Below are 20428 nucleotides of genomic sequence, written 5' to 3' on the forward strand. Positions count from 1 at the left end.
ACCATAAAGGTCACTCAGCGTACAATTCACTGGGTTTTAGTATATTCAGAGTTGTGCATCCATCACCGCCATCAAATTGCATAACATTCTCATCACTCCAAAAAGAAACCCCTTCTCATTTCTCCCCACCTCCTAGCAACCACTAATCTACTTTCTGCTCTTTGGATTTTTAATTTATTTCTTGCTACACAGTAAACATAGCATCAAATCGTAGAACGCACCCCTTTGCATGACTGAGAAATAAAAGCTGAGGCCGCTTTGATTTAGTGCAGAAGTAGAGAATCACTCTCCTTGCTCCGTGACCTTGGACGAGCTGTTGAACTGGATTTAATTTCTTCATAAAATGAAGAAGTTTAGACGGTGTGTGAGGGCACCTTCTGGTTAAAAAACAAACTAGCAAACACGAACAAAACAAAACAAACGCCTTCCAGCTTTAATTCCAATACTCTACCCCAGGTAGCCTTTCCTGGATTTCCTTAAGAAATGTCTTTAAAGATCTCACACCAGAACTGCTGCCAGCCGCTGCCCTTCCCGCGAAGGGCCCTAGAGAAGATGCTTCCTCTTTTTCTTTTCCTTTTGGTTGTCTATTTATTTCTAGATTAGCAAAGGAGAGAGAAACTGCAGAGGCCAGCGGCCGAGCTCCGAGCGCCGTGCCCGCAGGAAGCCTCGCCCAGCCCGGGACCGCACCCTCCCGCGGCGCCCCTGGAGAGGACCGGCCGGGCGCGCGCCACCGGCGAGGGAGGGGCGGAGGGCGGGGGCGGAGCCAGCGGCGCCGGCAGCCAATCCCGGAGGCGGCGCGTCCCGGGGGTCCGCTGCTGGCCGGCGCGCTGGGGGCGGGGCTCCGCTTGACAGTGGCGGTCGCCGGGCAGCCGAGCCCGGGCGCAGGAGCGCAGCGCAGGGAGCGCGAGCGGCGCAGGCGGTGGCGAGGGCTCCCGGTCCCCGCCAGCCCGGCTCTCCACGCAGCCAAGTAGCCCCCCGCGGCGGCGGTGGCGGCTGCGGCGTCCAGGCTATGCTGCAGGTCTCCTCGGGCGCCGGTGTCCTGGCCTCTTCCTAAAGGTACCCAGCGCCTCTCGCCCCCTCGCCCCAGGGCACCGCAGCGCCCGGAAAGTGGCTTTGTGAAGCTCCTGTTCCATCGACTGGGTGGTGGGCTGGTGAGCGGGGTGGGTGGGGCTGGGCGGGGCTGCGCTGTCTGGGCTGCTTTGCCCGTGAGGAAGAGGGTGGGGGCTGAGGGAAGCGGGGTGGGGGGAGGAGGGCTGTCTCCGGGCAGCAGCTGGCAGCATCCCCATCCTCCATCCTCCTCCTGCTTCCATGTGGTTTGAAAGAGGTTCTGTTCCAGGAGAAAGTTTGATGCTGAGACTTGAGCAGCCAGACTCCGGGGGCCCTGAGGCCCGCACCTTTAAAGAGAGGCGGATCACCCTGCCGGGGACGCCCGTGTTCTTCTGAATATGGGCATGCAGGAACCCGTGCCACTTTCTGACCCGAGCAGCATTCCTGACACAGGCCCTTCCCTGAGGAAATTCCTCTGTGGGAATCCCCGTTGAGGAGGGAGCTTTCCGGAGGCAGGGCATCCAGAGCCCCCACATTGTGGTTTTTGCTTGAAAACAGTGCAGCAGGTAATCAACGCCCCCAGGTTCTCTCCCCCTAGAATGGGCGATGCCAAGATCTATGCTCTGACAGCTTCATATATTTAAGCCTACCTTATCTGCTAATTAAAGATCCCTAATCACCAGTGTGTCCAAGGTGCCAGTGATTACGTCTGTCAAATCTTGAATATTTTCTTACTGCCACATGCTTCCAATCGGCTTTCCCTGAGTGCTGGGACGGTGATGTGGAGCACACTGAAGGGAGTAGAAGTTATGGCCCAGCTCTTAGGGTGAGAGGTGGGAGCAAAGAATACCTGTACCCGCCTGAAGATGAGAGAAAGTTTCAGCCTTCAAAACAAGATGGATTAGGTAGGAATTATTTGCTTTACAAAACTTCCTCTCATGCAGAGAAATAATGAGTCAGAATTGAGTTTTACACAAGGGTGTAGGAACACGTCTATTGTAAAGTAGCTTAGAGTAGAAGTAGTAACATGAATATCACATGCACTTGAAATTAGTAGATCCCAACAAATACATGTTGAATTCTGTTCAATTCTGATCATTATGATACCTTTCTGATCACACATGTGGATCTCACAGTTACTTTATTCATTTCTTATGAAGACCTATTCATACCCTAAGACAACTTCATAACACCAACTTTTGTGTCCTGGAGACACCCTTGGCCAAAGACATCAACATCCTGTTCTTGTCCATATGATTGACACCCACACCAGGGAACGTCACATCTGTAAGAACATTTGCGTCATAAAGAGAAGGAAGCTTCTTTAGTCAGTGGTGACACAGTATATGGACACATATATTGAGTACATACTATGTACCAGATATGTTACTAAGTGTTTTACATAGGTTATTACTTTAATTCTCACAATCACTCTGATGAGGTATTATTACTTCCCGTATTTTAGAGTTTAAAGAGCTTACGTAATTTTCCCAAGTTTATGTGTCAAGTAAATGAAAGAAGCGAGATCTGAACCTGGGTCTGTTTGACTCCCTGTCCAGGCTCTTTGCTACTACCCTATGCTGTCTCCCAGTCCCTCTTGAGAGACAGTTGCCTGTGTTATAACACAGTAGGAAATCCAAATATGACAACATATGATGTGTCTACTGGCTTCCTAGATCAGATTCGTTTATAGAATATCTTCTCCCCCTGAATGCCAGTGCCTAGCAGGTATTCTCTTCACCAAAGGGCAATATAAGGGGATCCCCAGACTCTTCCCAACCCCCAGTCCCCAGCATGTAAATCAGATGGAAATCTCCAAACATATAAACTCCTTGCCCTTTCAGATAGGTTGGTTCCCGAAGACAGGTAACCTAGTGTTTCCCTCACTGGCACTTAAGGAGCAGTCTCTGCCCTCTCAGTCATCAAGTCTATTTTAGGTCTGCACACACAAGTACACCCCACCAGTTGGCAGCAACACATCCCCTGCAGTCTTCACACTGGCACACTCGTCTTCCTGTACCAACTGTCAGAGGATGCCTGACACAGGCCAGCCTACTTAAAAGGAAAGACTGAAATGAAGCCTCTGCGGAAGGTAGTAGTAGTCCAGGGGATCCCTGGATTCTACACTGCTGACCAGAAAGGAAACTGACTTAGTGCCCGAGGAACAGGAAACAGGCCTTCTTCATGTTGTTTAATGCCATGTATAGAGTGTAGCCTGATGTCAACACTATTGAAGACATGTGTTCACCGTATAGAAACCCTTTTACCTACTGTCTTGGCGATAGATGTGGCCACACACCTATTTCTGATTTGATTCCTTGCATTTACACTTAGGCAATTGTCACTTGGCTGAATGGTATCAAAAACTGATGTCACAGCTGTGACACAGTAAGTTTTGAAGCTGCGCCTAAGAAATCATGTCTATTATTATGATCAACAGCCATGGTTTTATCATTCTCTTCCCTAGAGGTGTGTGTGTGTGTATTCTCTCCCTTGGTATAGTTTTCAACTCGCTCTGGTTCCAAAATGATGTGCAGTACTAAGCCTGAAAAGAAATGAATGCATTTTTGAGCTGTGACCGTATGCTGCCTGGATACATAGCCCTGTAGTTGGCATTTTACTCATTTCACTCTAGTGCTAAGAATCTCAAAGTCCTGTGTACATGGTTTGGGATTTCAAATGGACTCTCCTGTCTAATTATTTCACTCTCTACCCTGTAGCACTGGTAAGGTTTGAGTTTAGAATATAGCCCCAGCACCTCCCCTCTAATATCTCAAAACTGCCAGAAACTGGAGCAGCACTAATTAAATTGGGAAAGTAGAACATGAGGTTTGCTCATTGTCACACTCTTGCACCAGAATGGAAAATGTGCCAAAATCATTGCTGGGGATAAAGAGTGAAGTAGACTTCTTTAAAATGACTAGTGATCTACAAAACTATACAAAATTATTGACATCGCACAGTTGCCTAAAGTTGGGTTCATGCATATACCTCATTAACTTAAAACTGGGCAGTATCAACAAACTTCGACTCTGCATTCTATGCCGTTTATAAAACTTCTCATTAAGTAGCAGTCCATCTTTATTTCCACATTTCATCAAATCTAAAATGCCATCAGTTGTAAAACATAGAATCACTTTTATGTTATACCAGAAGAAAGAGAAACTATTGCCAATTATATTATAACATGCTACTTTAACAATGGTCTTCCATGACACTGCATGAATTGGTCACACTTGTCTCTCATTGCTTTCAAGTTTCTTTCATCTCTTCCATGAGTTTTGGTACTTTTTCCTGCCATTGCCTTCAGTAGCATTGCTTAGAGTGTGATAGGCAGTCGGTTTGCATATATCTCAGTAACAAATTGTAACAGATTCATCTTCTGTGTCTGTCTTCAGTCTGGTAAAGCATGTGGGTTTTGCCTTGCAAGGTCATATGGAAATGCCAAACAAAGACAAATGTTTCCTTTAGTAATATAACATTTATGCCCCACTGCTCTGTGTCAGTGAATACACAGTAACATCTTTCAGTGCCAAATCATAGTGTAATCTTTTTGAAACTCATTTAAATAGCAATTAAACAGAACACGTGCAGTGCCAACAATACCCATAACTTAGTAGAAGTAATAACAAAGTGAATAGCTGTGACCAAGTTTATGCATATGCAGGGAAATGAAAATTTTGCCATGACTACTGTCAAGTTGTCAGCAATTTTAGGATACCATCAATATTAACACACATCCTGATTTCAAGGAGGTTAACATGTGAAAAAGAAAGAACTTTAGCAATGAAATATGCTAATCTGTACCCACTTAGTTCATGAACTCTAACCTGCCCATCTTCTTACATGTATTCATCCATTCATTGATTCATATAATCATTCACTTTGTTTGACTCCAAGCTCCAGGAAGGCAAGGACTTTTTCTGTCTTGTTCTCTACTGTGTGCCAACCACTTAGGATAGTCCAGGACACATAGTTAATCTGCTCAATAATTATCTGAAGAATGAGTGAATGAGTATTGACAATGCCATGGAGGTGTATCAAGTGGTTCGCTACTCTTCAGCTGGTTAGAAAACGTATTCTCAAAATTATGACATTGACAGAAATGCAAAGCAGAGAAAAGGGGTACAGGCTGGCATTAAGTCCTTGATTTTATTTGCAGAGCCCAATTCAAAATATGTCATGCCATTACAAAACTAGTTCACGGTATATAGAAATTCTGTTGTAGCTTTTATTGATCTTTGACCACTGAAGGAATTTATAATAACTTACATCTTGGTTCTATAACAACTTTCATCTTGTATTACCCAAAGCCATTAATTGCTTGAATTTATGCACAGTTCAATTTCATGTACTTGTTCTGTTGTGTATTTGGCGTGTACCAGAATTAGCAGAAAAATAGCCTTTCCTTCAGTAGGCACCTCTGAAACAGGAACTCAGTGCTGGTGACCTTGTCTGAATGTACATCTCCAGGAAGATAAACATCTACTTAAAGGCCTTGCCTTACAGTCCACTTTTTAACCCCCCAAAAGGCCATCTTTACATTTTGACATTTGACAAATCAAAAGACAAAAAGGAAAATCTTGACGGGCAATACAGACCTCCATCTGTCAGTGCCTCTGTTTCCTTATTGCTCCCTAGTTAAGCAGAGTGCACTTCTAGACCAACAACAGGAAGTCAGATGAATATGCCAGCAGAAAGAATGGCTGGGAGGTTTAGCATAGCAGCTAACTCTGAAGTAGTCCTAAGGATCAAAGTGAGTTAGCATTGCCCAAATAATGCCATCATCTATTAATGTAATAACTGGACCTGCAAAAACACACCCAGATTCCAGTCCATTGACATGTGGGACCTCTAAAACACATATATAACAAACAAAGATCACTTATGGGTTTCTAAGATTCATTCAGTCTGCTTGCTCAGGGGAGGATAAATGGTGTGCGCAGAGGGTTGTTACTGCCTCTCCCCCTGTACAGTTGAAGTAATGTGACATGTTAGTGGATACTGCGAAGGGTCCTGGCAGAGAGACCAGAGCTGGCTCTTTCACATAGAAGAAGATAATTATTAATTATGTCTTTTTCGTTATACAGTCATGTATCATTTAATGATGAGGATACATTCCGAGAAATGTGTTGTTAGGCGATTTCATCATTGTGTGAACATCATAGAGTGTGCTTATATAAACCTAGATGGCATAGCATACTGCACACCTAGGCTGTATGGTACAAATCTTGTGGGACCACCGACCTATATGCAGTCTATTGTTGACCGAAACGTCATTATGCGACACATGCCTGTACACTAAAATAACTTACATGTACTTACCTTTATTAAGTATTGTTAACTTGGGCCAGACAAATGGCAAATGACAAAAAAAAAAAAGTTTAAAACTTGTTTTTTCTGAACATGGAAGATAGAATAAAAGAAAAGCAGAATAATCCCAGCTGCCAATTCTATGATTATGTGGGGTGTTTTAATGGTACCCAGGCTTTGTTGTAATCAGGTATGGCAAGACATGCAGACATGGAAATGACTGTCATAAAGGAAGAAGTTCATTATACCCATGGCTCCCTAGAAGCAGGAGGCACAGATGTGACACAGGGCCACAGGGGAAGCAGCGGGGTCAGTCAGGAGGCAGAGGGAGTAAGGGGAGAATGTGGACAAGAGCCTTTATTGTGGTTTCCACTGGAAACCAGAACAGGAAAGGCAGGGTAAGCAGGGTTAGGATTGGCTACTTTGAAGCATTTCAGAGGGCTCTAGGGCATAGGGCTGTCCCTAGTTGTCTGGTACCTGGCACTGAGCTGATTAGAGCAGGTGGATAGGGACCCTGAGTGTGAGAGCCAGTAGTGGAGGTGGTTAGGAGTATGGGCTCGGGAAGAGTTGGTTTGCATATGAAAGGCACCCTGGAAGGCAGCTCGTTTATCCGTTTATGCCAGGTCGGAGCTGGCCAATCTAGGAGGGATAGTCCCTCCAGGGTCATCAAGGCCCTAAGATGTCAAAACATCAGAGTACAGAAAATGAAAGCCATGATTAATACATGGGGATTTTTTAAATACTCAACTAATGAATTACGACCATGTATAGATGGAATATTCAGCCAAATATGCATAAATGCCTAGCTCAAGCTCTGACACATGGTCCTCATCCGGTAAACGTTAATTAAATCTGAGTCGTGGTGCCAGATGGTCCAGCCGTGCTCACAGTCGATCTTTGCTGGATACTGTGGTCAGGTGTGCAGTGTTTGTCTTGAGGAAAAGAAAAAATGAGAAAGTGCGCACTCCATAAAGTATCCCCAGATGAAAGATGAACCACCCAGGCAGAAGAGGAGCTAAACACTTAAATCTTTAAAAACATAAGTGAGCCCTTAAGCAAATACATCTTCTGCTGTGAGATCTTAAAATCTATAAGGTAATTATATGTTTGGGGTAATTATTATTCACAGTGGATTTGGAATATCAATAAAAGTCAGGGAACATGAAAGTTAAAGGCAACTTTTAAAAAGGTGGTTTCTCAGAGTGAAATTAGAGTTTCAAAGTGAATGGTGTGTTGCAAATGTGTTCAGGAGTAGACTTCTAAATGTGAGTTACTCAAAATCGCGTGAAACGTACTTTTTCTGCTTGGCTGCGTATGAGTATTGATGAGATGATCAGATGATATAGATACACAGAAAGGAGTGGTACTGGAGAGAGCTGTATGAAGCTAATCAACAGGACATGTGGTGGTGACAAGTCTAGGCATAGAATGTTTAAAATGTACCTGTGCTAACACGTGTCTACTTTGAGGATGCTGACGGAGGGTGGTGATGAGTGGGATGGACATGGGGTTAGACTCAAGAGTTACTTTTAATGATGAATCGCAGGATTGCATGATGGTGGGAGCGTTAGGACTCACAGCTAATAAATTAAATGAGTTGTTGCTATAGTGAGCCTCATGACTTTTCTTTATGTGACTGGTTAATGATTAAAATGTCTTTAAAGTCCTACAACGTTCCCTTGGAATCTTGACCATGCACGTTAAGAAATAATAATGAAAATGTGAGCAGGAGGTCAATCTAATAATCTCCTAAGGTAATTCCTTCACAGTGAAGACTCTGAGATTGCCCTCTGCTTTCAAATTCCTTCCACTTTGTGACTTCACACACATCTCCTTTGCATCGTGTAGGAGTTTATCTGTGCTGATGGAAACTGTAGGAGTGTTTTCACTGGAGCACAGCTGCTCTCCTATTGTGCTTCCAAACTGACGTCATAACTCTTTAATTAAAGTAGCAATATTCACGTAAACTGACCAGTGAAAGCATTTCTCCCTGGCTTATGTTGCTGACCTAGATTTGATGTGGATCAGGACATCAAATCTAGGTTTATCACTTGGGTTTATCCCCACCAGTGAAGCATGTCTCTTAACATAATATACATTTTATAGTCCAGGCTTTTGTGGACTTTTAACCTCTGACTCTGTACACGAATTAGGCCTATGTAAAAATGGAGTAGTCAGTCAAATGAGATAATATGCGGAAACATTTGAATTGTCCAAAAAATGTAAAGAACAATTACATCTATATGAGTGCTGCATTTTGCTTCCAGGTGTTTCTCAACATCCGTGATACTCATTAGTCTTTTGCTTGCGGGAGTCCTTTCTTTGTGTTGATTCTGTGAGACCCCATGATGGGAGGGTGAGGGGAGAGGGGGCAGCTTTCCTGGAGCAGTTCTAGGTATTTGCATTCGTTTTAGCTTTAATCTTCATGAATTTGAATTGCATTCTTTCAGAAGTGGAGTGGAAAGAGGCATACCCTTGCTTGTCTTTTCAGCCCTAGAGCCTAGAGAAGTGTCTGCAAATGGTAAGAGCTTAATAACTGTTTGTTGAATTAGAAAATATTGTTTGTCTGGTTGACACCAGAATTTCTACCCTCCTTTGGCTCAAAGATCCTTATTAATTATAAGTAGACGTTCTTACAAAATACTTTATAATTTGATAGTTAAATCATCCAGAATGAAGAAGCAAGAACATCAAAACTGAAATTTTAACAAATAGAAGTCATGATGATAAATTTGCCATAACAAATTAAAAAGTCCATTACAAATAACCATTATTAAAATTCTATGATATTGGACTGAAAACTAGACAGATTAAAAATAATAACATAGAAATTTCCGATTTTGATTTAGATTATTTAGTGAACTTAAATTAAGACATACAAATAAGCAATACAGCTTTGAAGAAAAGATCAGTTACCTAACAAAGCTTGCTAGAACAATAGAATAACAGTTTGAAAACAGTAAGAAAAAGAATAATGTATTTTGGTCATAACCAAATAGTGCAATAAATTTCAGATAAAGCCATAGTGATAAATGTTGGAGGAGAAAAAAGAAGTACCATAATGATGGATATATGTCATTATACATTTGTCCAAACCTGCAGAATGTAGAACACCAAGAGTGAGCCCTAATGTAAACTCTGGACTTTGCGTGATTATGACGTGTCAGTGTAGGTTCATCAGTTGTAACAAATGTACCACTCTGGTGAGGGATGTTGATAGTGGGGAATGCTATGCATGTGTGGGAGTAGGGGGTATATGGAAAATCTCTGTACCTTCCCCTCAATTTTGCTGACCTAAAACTGCTCTAAAAAAACAAAGTGTTAATAAAAAAGGAAAAGGATGGAGGGGAGGAAAAGAGGCAGGGAAAAAAAGCAAAGTAATGTATTTATCTTAGGTCTGAAGGCAATGAAGATTCTTTTGAATATTCATGTCATCTTACAAAAGACATGCGTTGCAATATAGAAAACTGAAAATCATTTAAATCATGAAACATAATAAAACAATTCTAAAAGGCAAAATGACAGAATGAGAAAGAACGTGACTAATGAAGAGTTATCTAAAATATTTAAGGGGTTGATGTGAATATGGACTATGTGGCATGAGTACTCAGATTCTAGTCCATGGGTTTGAGGGAGATTAGCAGACATTTTATTAGCAGAAATACAAATGTTATTTGTATTAGCAAATTTTGTATTAGCAGAAATACAAATGTTAGATCATCACATGATAGGTTCAGAGCATAAAACGTACACATTAATTACCGCCACTTAAAGATATAATTTGCGCTTGGACAAAAATGAAAAGTGATTTGGAAAGTTGTAATTCTGTGTCCACTGACGACTTTTTCGTTTGTTGTTCTAGTAAAACAAAAATAACAATAACAATCCTTGAACTACCACTAAAGGAGGTAAATCAGAGGGACTTTATTCAGAAACCACTTGAGACAGAGCTATACATCAGGATTTTCTTCTTTTACTTACACAGTTTTCCAGACAGTAGAAACAAGTTCAACAAGACTTTAGTTTGGACACTTACAGACACTAGTAGCACGTTAGACAGTGTCTCTGCCTTAGTTCTATCTCTTAAAAACACACTTAAAACAGTACCTAAGGTTTTGAAATTTGGTCTCAATCCTCATAAAATGTTCCCTTCAGCATTGTTTTTCTTATTTCTGTGGGAACTGGAAGTAGAAACTCTATCTCTGTGAGTACTGCATGCGAATGGAGAAGGACTTGCCTGACCATCCAAGCGATCAAAGTAGAGGTTGGGGTGTCCCTTGAACAGTGGCTCCTTTATGTTGGGTATGTTTCTGGAATGGAAAGAGCTTTGACTCAGACTGACCTGGGCTTGCCACCCCCTTATCTACGGAATGAGAAGTGAGTCAGTGCCTGTTGAAGGCTAACTGTGTGGCTGGTACCAAGCTACAGGCTTCATTGCATTCTCTCCTTATCTCAGTTAATGCCCACAACAGCCTCCTGTGCAATAGACTCTGTTATTATCTCTATTTTACAGATTAGGAAACCGAAAAACAAAGAGGTTAGATATTTTGCCCAATGTCACCCTGAAGTGAAGAAGCTAGGAGAAGAACCCAGAGTGTCTGACCCCAGAATTATGCATTATGCACCTACATTATACTCCCACGGGGTGTGCTTTACATCCGTCAGCCTTAGTTTCCTTGTCTGTAGAGTGGGCCATTCATTTCTACGGGGCAAGTTTGTTGTGAGTTTGCGAGAGAATATGTATAAAGTATCTAGCACGCTAATGGCCTGGTAGAGAGTACGTGCCTGTTGTTATTGCCACTTCTGTTGCTTTTGGAAATGACTGTAATGTAACAGACTAGTGCAAGTCCCAGGTATTTTTTGTCTCTCAGATTTAGCCCAGTCTTGCCCATCGCTATAGCACTCACTCTCTCCTAGCCATTCACCATTCCACATCTACAGGAGCTCCCTTACTGGCCTCCATAAGTCCAGTCTAGAACCCTGTCTTCTTCACCAGGACCCATCTTTTCTTCCTTACATGGAGTGACTAGATGAGTGTGGAACAGCAGAAGTGGAAATGGAAGCACTTTGAAAGGGAGTGGGGCAGAGCAGCCTTTTTCTTTGCAGAAGTGTGCACCGACTCATCAAAACAGTGGAATTAAATCCACCAAAAGTAGAACAGGAGGAAGGTTTCCACTTGACACTCTGGTACCAAGAACTGGAGAGTTAGCATCTTCACTTGCTATCCCCTGAGTCCTGGATATGTTATCTTCTCAAGTAAGAAGACAAACATAAGCAACCTCTAGTTTACTGCGGAAACTATAGAGAAAGAGTGCGTTTAATTACGGTTCCATAAGGTCTTAAGTAGTTAGACCTTAAGCATGCTTATAAATATACTGTAGCCAGTGAAACCTACATTGTGTTTCTCCTGACCTTTCCCTGCCGAGATCCTGGAGCATCCACTTAGGAGTTTTTAGAAATCAATTACAAAATTACTCTCTTGTTCTCACAGGTCCAACACCATGGGTATGTGATGCCTGATTAATATATTTTAAAATATATTTTAATGTATTTAAAATACATTAAATACATTTTTAATGTTAATACATTCTTAAAATATATTTTTATTATGGAAGTGGTGTGTGTTCAATGTTGAAAAATTTAAAAATGTAGTTAAGCAAATAGAAGATAAAAAACATCTATAATCCCACTTCCTAAATATAATCACTGTTTGTATTTTTGCATGTTTCCTCCTAGATTTCTTTTTTTCACATAGAGATATATTGTTTACAAAAATGGAATCATTTAACATACTGTTTTATAAGCTGCCTTTTGCATATACCACAATTTATCCCAAATATCTCTCCGTGATAGTAAATCGTAGATTTTTAGACAAACTGAAGGTTATCAGACCTTGGTCCTTGTGTTTCGAGAAACTAGAAAAGCGTCCACTTAGCCCCAAGGCTGAGGACTTTGTCCATCTGACCATCTATACAGAAGACGCACTACCTGCCTCGTGGAGTTTTGAAGTAGCCCAAGTTTGGTTTCACTTGCAAAGTGAGAGCTCCACATCCAGACTCCTACCTTGGCCCAGTATTCCTGTCACCATGAGCCTCCCACTATTTTCATGATCTCCTGAGGATGTCAGAGTCACCCTGGTGGTTCCAACATAGAAGCGAAGGGTAGCTTTTTCTGCCTTGCATCTTCTGAGAGATGAATGTCGGGAGACACACAAACCTGCCAACTGGCCTCTTAAAACCAAGGCCATCTGCCAGTCAAAAGCTGCCGTTCAGAGAGACCAGCCCGGTGGCATAGTGGTTAAGTTCATGTGCTCCACTTTATCAGTGTGGGGTTCACAAGTTCAAATCCCAGGTGTGGACCTACACACTGCTCATCAAGCCGTACTGTGGCGGAGTCCCACATACAAAATACAGTAAGATTGGCACAGATGTTAGCTCAGGGACAATCTTCCTCAAGCAAAAAAGAGGAAGATTGGCAACAGATGTTAGCTCAGGGACAATCTTCCTCACACACACACACAAAAAAGCTGCCATTCAGAATGCTGATACCCTCCCCATCTTATAATTTCCATTTCTACAGCTGGCTCTCAATTATTGCTTCCCCTAGAGCCAAGATGCCAAAGATAATTGAAATCCACAGATAATCACCAAACTTCATGATAGTTTAAAACTCCTCCCCATCCATCTTTCAACGAGAGCTGCTCACAAATGGACTGATTGGAGTTCTCCTCCTTTTATTTCCCCGGATTAGCCCCTGATTCAGAGCCTAATGAGCAATGAGAGAGCCAAAATTTGGTTGCCAGAGAGACAAGCAGAACCAGCCTGTCTTTATGATCCTGCAGTTTGAGTATCTCACTCTCTGAAACCTCCCCTGGCTTCACTGTGAAAAGTACTAAGCACGGTGTTTTATACCAGTAGAATCAGACAATGACTATTGCTTCTTGGTTCTTTATCCAGATATTTTACCCAAGAAAATATCTGCTAGGTTTTCCAAAAATGCTGCCTAGGTTCTCCAAAAGCCCATCTAAGCTCTTTACACTACTTTGATCTCCTCTTTCCTCAGTCTGCAGTTTACTTCCAGCATTCTGCAAAAACAAAACATATACACACACGCAGATATGTATATTTTTTGTGTGTGCATATATACATATATAATACATACACTCACACATTTTAAAAAATGAATCAGTCACCATTCTCTAGCCTCAGATTTTCTTTTACCTTCTCCAGCAAGGAGCACTGAGCCTTGAAATCACCAGTCACCAGGTCGCCACTTGTAACATCCTTTCCTCCCTGGCCAGCACAGGCAGCTGCTTCACCTCTTTAGCCCTCTCTCCCCCACCTTAAAGTCCTCTTTCAGTATTTCCTTTTCTCTTCTCCCCTTTCTTTCCTTTTGTACAATGCCTTTTTCTATTTCCCTGGCATTTTTCCCTCTCAGCTAGGACCTATGATGTATCTGTAAGAACAAACTTTAAGACCATGGTGTTTTCTGCAACCATCACAGCTGTTAAAGTTTCCTGAAACAGCATTACCTATGTAAAAGATTTTTTTTCTTCAAGGAAATCATCTGGGGCTTCGGCTTTCATGGCACTCTGCAGCTAGTTGGGTTACAACTGTAGGAAGGAGTTACTGCCCTCTGGTTACGTCATAGATGCTGAGAAGACCGTTTTCATTTAGGCACCGCAGAGCACTTACTTCTGAGCTTGTTCTCGCCATCTTTGCTTTATAAGTGGCTTATTCCTCAGCGGTAGAGTGATTCGGGCCCTTTGGGACCACTCCAGCCTATTTGAATAAGCTAGCAATAACATTAACAGCCTTCTTGGACACTGAGTTTTCCCGCACTTACCAGGTAGTGCAAATTAGATGAGTAGCTTTAGGATGTTTTCAGTTTCTTCTCAGCGTTTGTTAAACAGTTGAGGTATTTATCAGAAATATCAATTGTACACAAACACATTATAGTATGTACTTTTAATTGTATTTGTACTGAAACTGTAGAAATTGATTTTTTGTTGGATCTTGTCCTTAGCACTGGAGAGGAATAGTGGAAGCGTTGAAAAGAAATTATGTGTGAATTACCCCCATTTAGTAGAAGACAGTCGAAGCTGGCACAGCCTCCTGAGCTTTTAGCCAGGTCTGAGTGGGAGGACTGCTGATGAGGAGACAGAGCGAGGAGGAGGCCAGCGTCTGCACCGTCCTCGTCTCATCTCCCACCCGGCACAGTGCCCCGGGCCCACTGACCCAGTGAGGGGCCAACGCCAGCTGGACCCCAGATTAGAAAACGAGAAACACAATTCAAAGCTAACAAAGGATCTGGGGAAAATGGCTACAGCACTATTGATTTCATTTGGATCCTGGATGAGATTCAGGACGTCAGTGATTTCTCCCTTGAAATTTGTGTGAAACACAAGCCATGAGTGTGTATTCTATTCCTTCTTTCTTTCTTTTTCTTTTCTTTCTGTTTTTTTCTTTGGAAGAGAGTCTGTAACTTTGATCAAGTTCTTAAAGGAATGCATGGCTAAAAAGTGTTTAAGAATCACAGTTGTAGTTTTTCTCCCCAGTTTAAAATAGCCTCTCCTTTGCTGACTGTAAGTTTTATTCAGCTTGTCCTGAAAGAGAAGAAGTTTGAGGTGTTCCAAACCTCCAAATTCAGCTACTGGGGTTGGTTGGGGGACCGGGGGCTTTTAAACCCAAACCATTACCTTCATGAGCACCCACTAAATCCAAGAAATCACAAAATTGGAGGGAGGCTGCCCTGGTGAGGCTGCACGTGTGGAGGGTGATGCTGTCCACTCCCAGCATCGTCTGAAGGCTGCAGGAAGATGCTGGACTGCCTAGCAGAAGGGGCAGACTGAGCTGCCATCCGCCTTCTGTGAACAGGCCTTTATTATTTTGGCTCCGGTGGGCTATAGCCCTGAACAGCTAGAGGTCAAATACACCTTCAGAATTCTAAATTCTAAAATATACCCTCCTAACACAGTAGTTTAAAAATATCTGATCTTTTGGATCATAACTGTAGTGAGAATTGATTATATTCATTTTGTTTTCCACTCAGGAGATAAATTCCTCAAGAGTATTGATATTGGTCTTGGAAAAAATGGGCGCTTGAATGACATATACCAGTTAAACAGAATCACCTTTGTAAAAATGACTGGTCTGGAATAATATAAATCAAAATGAAACCAAGTCATAATGAAGTCCTGTTTCATAGGCAATTAGGTTTTGAGAGCTTAAGGACTGTCCTTTGTTCTGTCACACGCTATGATGAATTGACCAAAAACACCTACAGGAAAAAGAAAAAAATGTATGACGTTTTCATTTTTGGAAGTTTTCTATTGATATTTTAATATCAGTATTGCAGAGAAGGCTCAATTTATTTAAAAAGGGAGATTCTGAGTAACTTTTATTTTACACTATCTGATTGGCTGCATTCCCTTCTGCTAACCTTTTGAACTATCAGATCTGCTCTGAGTTTTATCTGTGAACGTAAGAGAAGTTTATGGATTTTTGTGGGTGGATTTACTTATTTGCAAAACTTTGCAAGGTGGTCTCTGTTTTACTTGAACATCCATCAACTAAGGATATGCTTTACTGAAAGAAGATCTTCACTGAGAATTAACCAATCAAAGCAGAAGAAAGTGATGACTGACTGATGTTAATCTAATTATCCCATCGTTGATCCTAAACCGTTACTGCTTAAGTGCCAGATAGATCCCTCTGTTTACAAATAGAGCGTGTCCTCTGGCATCAGCAGTAGCTCAGTGCACTGTTTGGAGGGCTTACGCAAGTCTGCACTTATTGCTTCACAGGTACAATACAGCCTCATTTATCTGCCATCATAGAGGAACGTGTCCCAAATATGTTAGTTTTCCAGATAACTTATTTCACTTTGTTGAGAATCTTTCTAAAATGAAGACACTCTCCTCTGTCTTCTGAAACAGAATGCTGAAGTCACCCTTCCCTTTTCTAGATGGCTTGGGCCATCTCTGTGAACTTGTGGATATGCCTTTGGGGGCTGTAAACCTATGAATGTGGGAGTGTTTGTCCATTAAGCTAAGTTGCTCCAGATGTCTGTGCTTTCTTATTTATTCACTCTGATTTTTATGGACTTTTTTCCTCCACAGATTTTCATGGTCTTTCCATACCTGTTGGAGCATTTTATATATAGCTGTTTCCTACAGTTACCTGGAGGGCTCCACACCTTTCTTATGCTGTAAAAAGCACTTTAAAAATGCTATTCTTTTAAAAATAGTGGGAGAGATAGGATTGACAACATTTAATTCAGGGCAATGATGTTTATTGGTTTTAATTATTCTCAAAATAGGTTTAGCTTAAAGAATAGCTTTTAGTTCATTACTGTGACATTTGTAAAATTCTGTTTCATTACACTTCTTCCAATATTTATTTCATAGTGTTTTTTTCAACATTACAAGTAGATACATTTTAGCCTCTAAGAAACTCAGCATCTACAGTTTGCTTGCTTAAAACGTCTATAGGGTTATGGTGGCAGTGGCTGTCAGCATTATAAGATGCTATTTAGTAATTAGATGAAAAAGCATATTTCAGTTATATAGAAAAAGTCTAGCTACTACAGAAACTTCTCCTTTTGTCCTAGAGCAACATTTAATATATTTTTTCCTTTTCAGTTCCAGACTAGAGTTGTTCACAGTCTTTTTTTTCCATGAATGCCAGTCACCTGGAGATATGGCAGTTGATCAATAAAACTGATTGCTCTGCAAGTGTGAATCAGATAATTTAGGTCCCCACAATGTTCTGGATCAGAATTTTTGTTTTCCTATTAAACTATCAGTCTATTTTATTCCAACAGGAAGATGTATAATCATCCAGTAATTTCTAAGTTCACTTTCCCTGCTGTTTACCAAGATAATACTTCTTCCCACCTCTCTCACTTCACAGTGAACTTGCCCTGGGGTTTACTGTGTGAAATCTCTGCCGGGGGATGAAGAGAGGCAGACCTGCCTGACAGTGGTCACCAGCACAAGCATTTGATTTGGGGGCTGACTTTGAAGGCAGTTGAGCAATATGGATGTAGCACTGTAAACAAATCTAGATTTGTCCCTGATTGCCCCCCTTTCTCTAGAGTCTGGCCCTGGATTTATGAGGTGTGCTGGGCAGCAATGAAGAGGTAGGAAGTCATATTGCTAAACAGAACCTTTATTCTGGTCAGTGTGACCTGGGTCAGACAACTCCAGGCCCCTGCTCCTGTGCATGATAACTAATCTCAACCCCAGCACGTAGACCAGGACCTGGCACAGAGTCAGTGCCTAGTTTTCTCATCTGTAAAATGAGGGTTATAATGCCTACTTCACAGGTTTGTTGTGAGGGGTAAGCAGGAGAGTATGCGCAGTGCCCAAAGCTGTGCCTAGCGTATGGTCGGCTCTTATAAAAACAAAGTCAGAAGCTCGGAACTAATTTAGCTATATGTTATCTGAGGCAGTTTGGTCCCTCAGCCTGGGATGGTGATGGAAGACAAATAGTGGAAGCCCTGGCTTTAATGGTTTTAAGTTGTCTCTGAACTATCATGAATGCTTTCAAGTGCCTTGGGTCTGAATATTTTTAAAACAAATGCCATTCAGAAAAAGTTTAAGGCATCAACATAGTTTACAACATTGCAGACAACTGGAGGAAAAGCTCCTCCTTCTGCGTACCACTCCCATATCCAGAAAGGCTCGTTTAACATCTGGTTGAAAATCTCTCTAACATGTATGAGAAGCTGACTGCCCTTGTGGCCCCGGCCACAGCTTCCCCTGGGAGGGCAGCCTCTCTTCCCTTTGGGGGCTGAATGTAAAACGATGAGACTCTAGGTTTGAAAATTAAAGCCTCATCATGATGCCATTTAGCTGGTCCAGGTGGGAGCCCGGGTAATCGAGGTGAGCCATTTAGATGAAGTGAAAAATCAATAGGTCAGAGCAAGAACGTGAGTTACGTGACTCCTCCAGTATGATTGTTGTTGCTCAGGGAAGGGCACTTAGGGGACCTAAGGCCACTTTATCTGCTCTGCTGATGGGGATGATAATTTTATCACATGTGACTTTTGATTATAGTGTCTTAATGAGATCTCCAGTGAGGGGGAGATGAATCTCAGAGGATGGTTTTGGGTGTGTGTGTGTGTGTTTTAAGTAGCATCCCAATGATTCTAAAAATTACCTAAGGAAGCTGTTGTAATCAGCTAGACCATTCTGGCTTTTCAACATCAGGCTGTGTTTCTGCATTTCTAATTTGATTACCTGGAGACTTGTGTCATTAAACTAAAAGAGGTATCTGCGTTTTATGTCTTGATAGGAAAAAAAAAGATTAATGATGTTTTAAGAAATTATCTGACTCTGCTTTACCAGGGAAATGATTTCTTCTCAGTAATTTTGCATTCCAGCCTAAAACAGCCCTATCCATGGGTCTATAATTAGAAATATAGTAGTCAAATCCAGGCACTAGGAAAAATGTCAGATTCATTTTCTCCACCTCCACATGTACCGTATTTGGTTTGTTGTCTTCTTACTCAGTGAAGAAATTTTATTTAAATATGAGTATCAGAAAATATAAAACTAGAAGATCCACCAAGTTTACCATTTGGGGTATATTCTATTTTTATACTAGTGAATCGTGTTTGGGGACATAAGGCACAGGAAAGGATTCCCTGTAGTATTTATATAGTAACTTTCCAGCCCACAGAAGTGTGTTGCATTTTGAACCCATATGATGAGCAAATACTTCTACACTAAATGTCTGAAAGAAAAATACCCAGAGTGATTTCCTGTGCACAAAAGTGTGTCTCAAAACCCCAACATGAGAATCACAAGGCTTTAGAGTGCGTAAAGTTGCTTTTCTGTTTAGACCTACATCAAATCTTAAGGTATTTAGAAATTAACTGGTGCAAAATAACATACTGTTTACTAGAAATAATTTAAAAGGCCCACAGCCTTATAATCTCTTTCAAATAATCTTTATTAGGCACTTTCCCACAAGCCTGTTGCATGAACTTGGTATTAGAGTTTTGCAGACAACTGCTGTCTAAGACTTTACAATGGATCAAAGACAACTTTTATGCTGATATGTACAGTCGTGCACCACATAATGACATTTCAGTCAATGACAGACCACACATATGACAGTGGTCCATAAGATTAGTACCAAATGGCCTACGTGTGTAGTAGGCTATACCCTCTAGGTTTGGGTAAGTGCATTCCATGATCACACAACAACAAAATCACCTAATAACACGTTTCTCAGAATGCATACCTGTCATTAAGTGACACGCAACTGTATTTCTAGAAGAGTGTAAGACTCCCTGGACCTCAAGGGCCACACTCTCAGAACCTGTTCCCATCCTTGGCTCCACTCACCTCTCCACTACTACATACCAGGTAGGCCCAGAAATCAGCCAGTCAGACCATAGGTGTCAGATGGGTGACATTGCCTAAGGGAGGCAGGAGATGATACAAGAAAAATAGAAAATAAAACTCCAGCCTTTGAATAGCTCAAGGCCATTTAAGAGAAGAGATGAACATATGAGGAACAATGAACAAACCAAACTATATAAAATTAAGTACTCAATTGTGTGAGGTTCAAAGTTGTTTTCATGTTCTTGGAGAATCAATCAAGAAAAAATGGACCTAAGTAGGGCTGATTTCCTTAGACATGAGGAACGTCAAGTTTTCCTGGTGGGTTAGATACGTATTGATGTGAGGGGCAGCACCAGAGCTTGATACCTCTTAGTACTGATTCATGGTTTTAATGGCTGCAGTGCTTGACCCTAGGGTAGATATTGCTGAACCACCCTAAATAATGTACTTGACCTTGTGCTGGTTTGGAAAAGGCTGTTTGGCATTAGCTGAGAAACTGTACTTCATCTGAAGTGAAGCTGAATAACCTATATATAACGGGTGACCTCTTTACAAAACACTACACGATCAGCATAAAGTTTGGTTTATAATCCTCTTAGGGTGGTGCGGGGAAGGGAGAGAGAGGAAAGCTAGCTCATTTGCATGTCACTCTTCCCAGAAAAAAATTTTGCTGACTATTATTTTTTTAATTGTGGTAAGAGCACTTAACAT

The 20428-nt window shown here is 41.6% G+C and overlaps 1 protein-coding gene across 2 annotated transcripts in view; it reads left to right on the forward strand.

Moving 5' to 3' along the window:
• Positions 1–821: 821 nt before the first annotated feature.
• FRY (FRY microtubule binding protein) overlaps positions 822–20428 on the forward strand; it is a 403013-nt gene continuing 383406 nt past the window's right edge. For both annotated transcript variants that reach the window (XM_070577933.1, XM_070577936.1), the window contains exon 1: positions 822–1056. The gene's annotated coding sequence lies outside the window, so the exon portion shown is untranslated. The remainder of the gene's footprint in view (positions 1057–20428) is intronic.

This window comes from Equus przewalskii, chromosome 16 (assembly GCF_037783145.1).
Source record: "Equus przewalskii isolate Varuska chromosome 16, EquPr2, whole genome shotgun sequence".
Classification (NCBI taxonomy): Eukaryota; Metazoa; Chordata; class Mammalia; order Perissodactyla; family Equidae; genus Equus; species Equus przewalskii.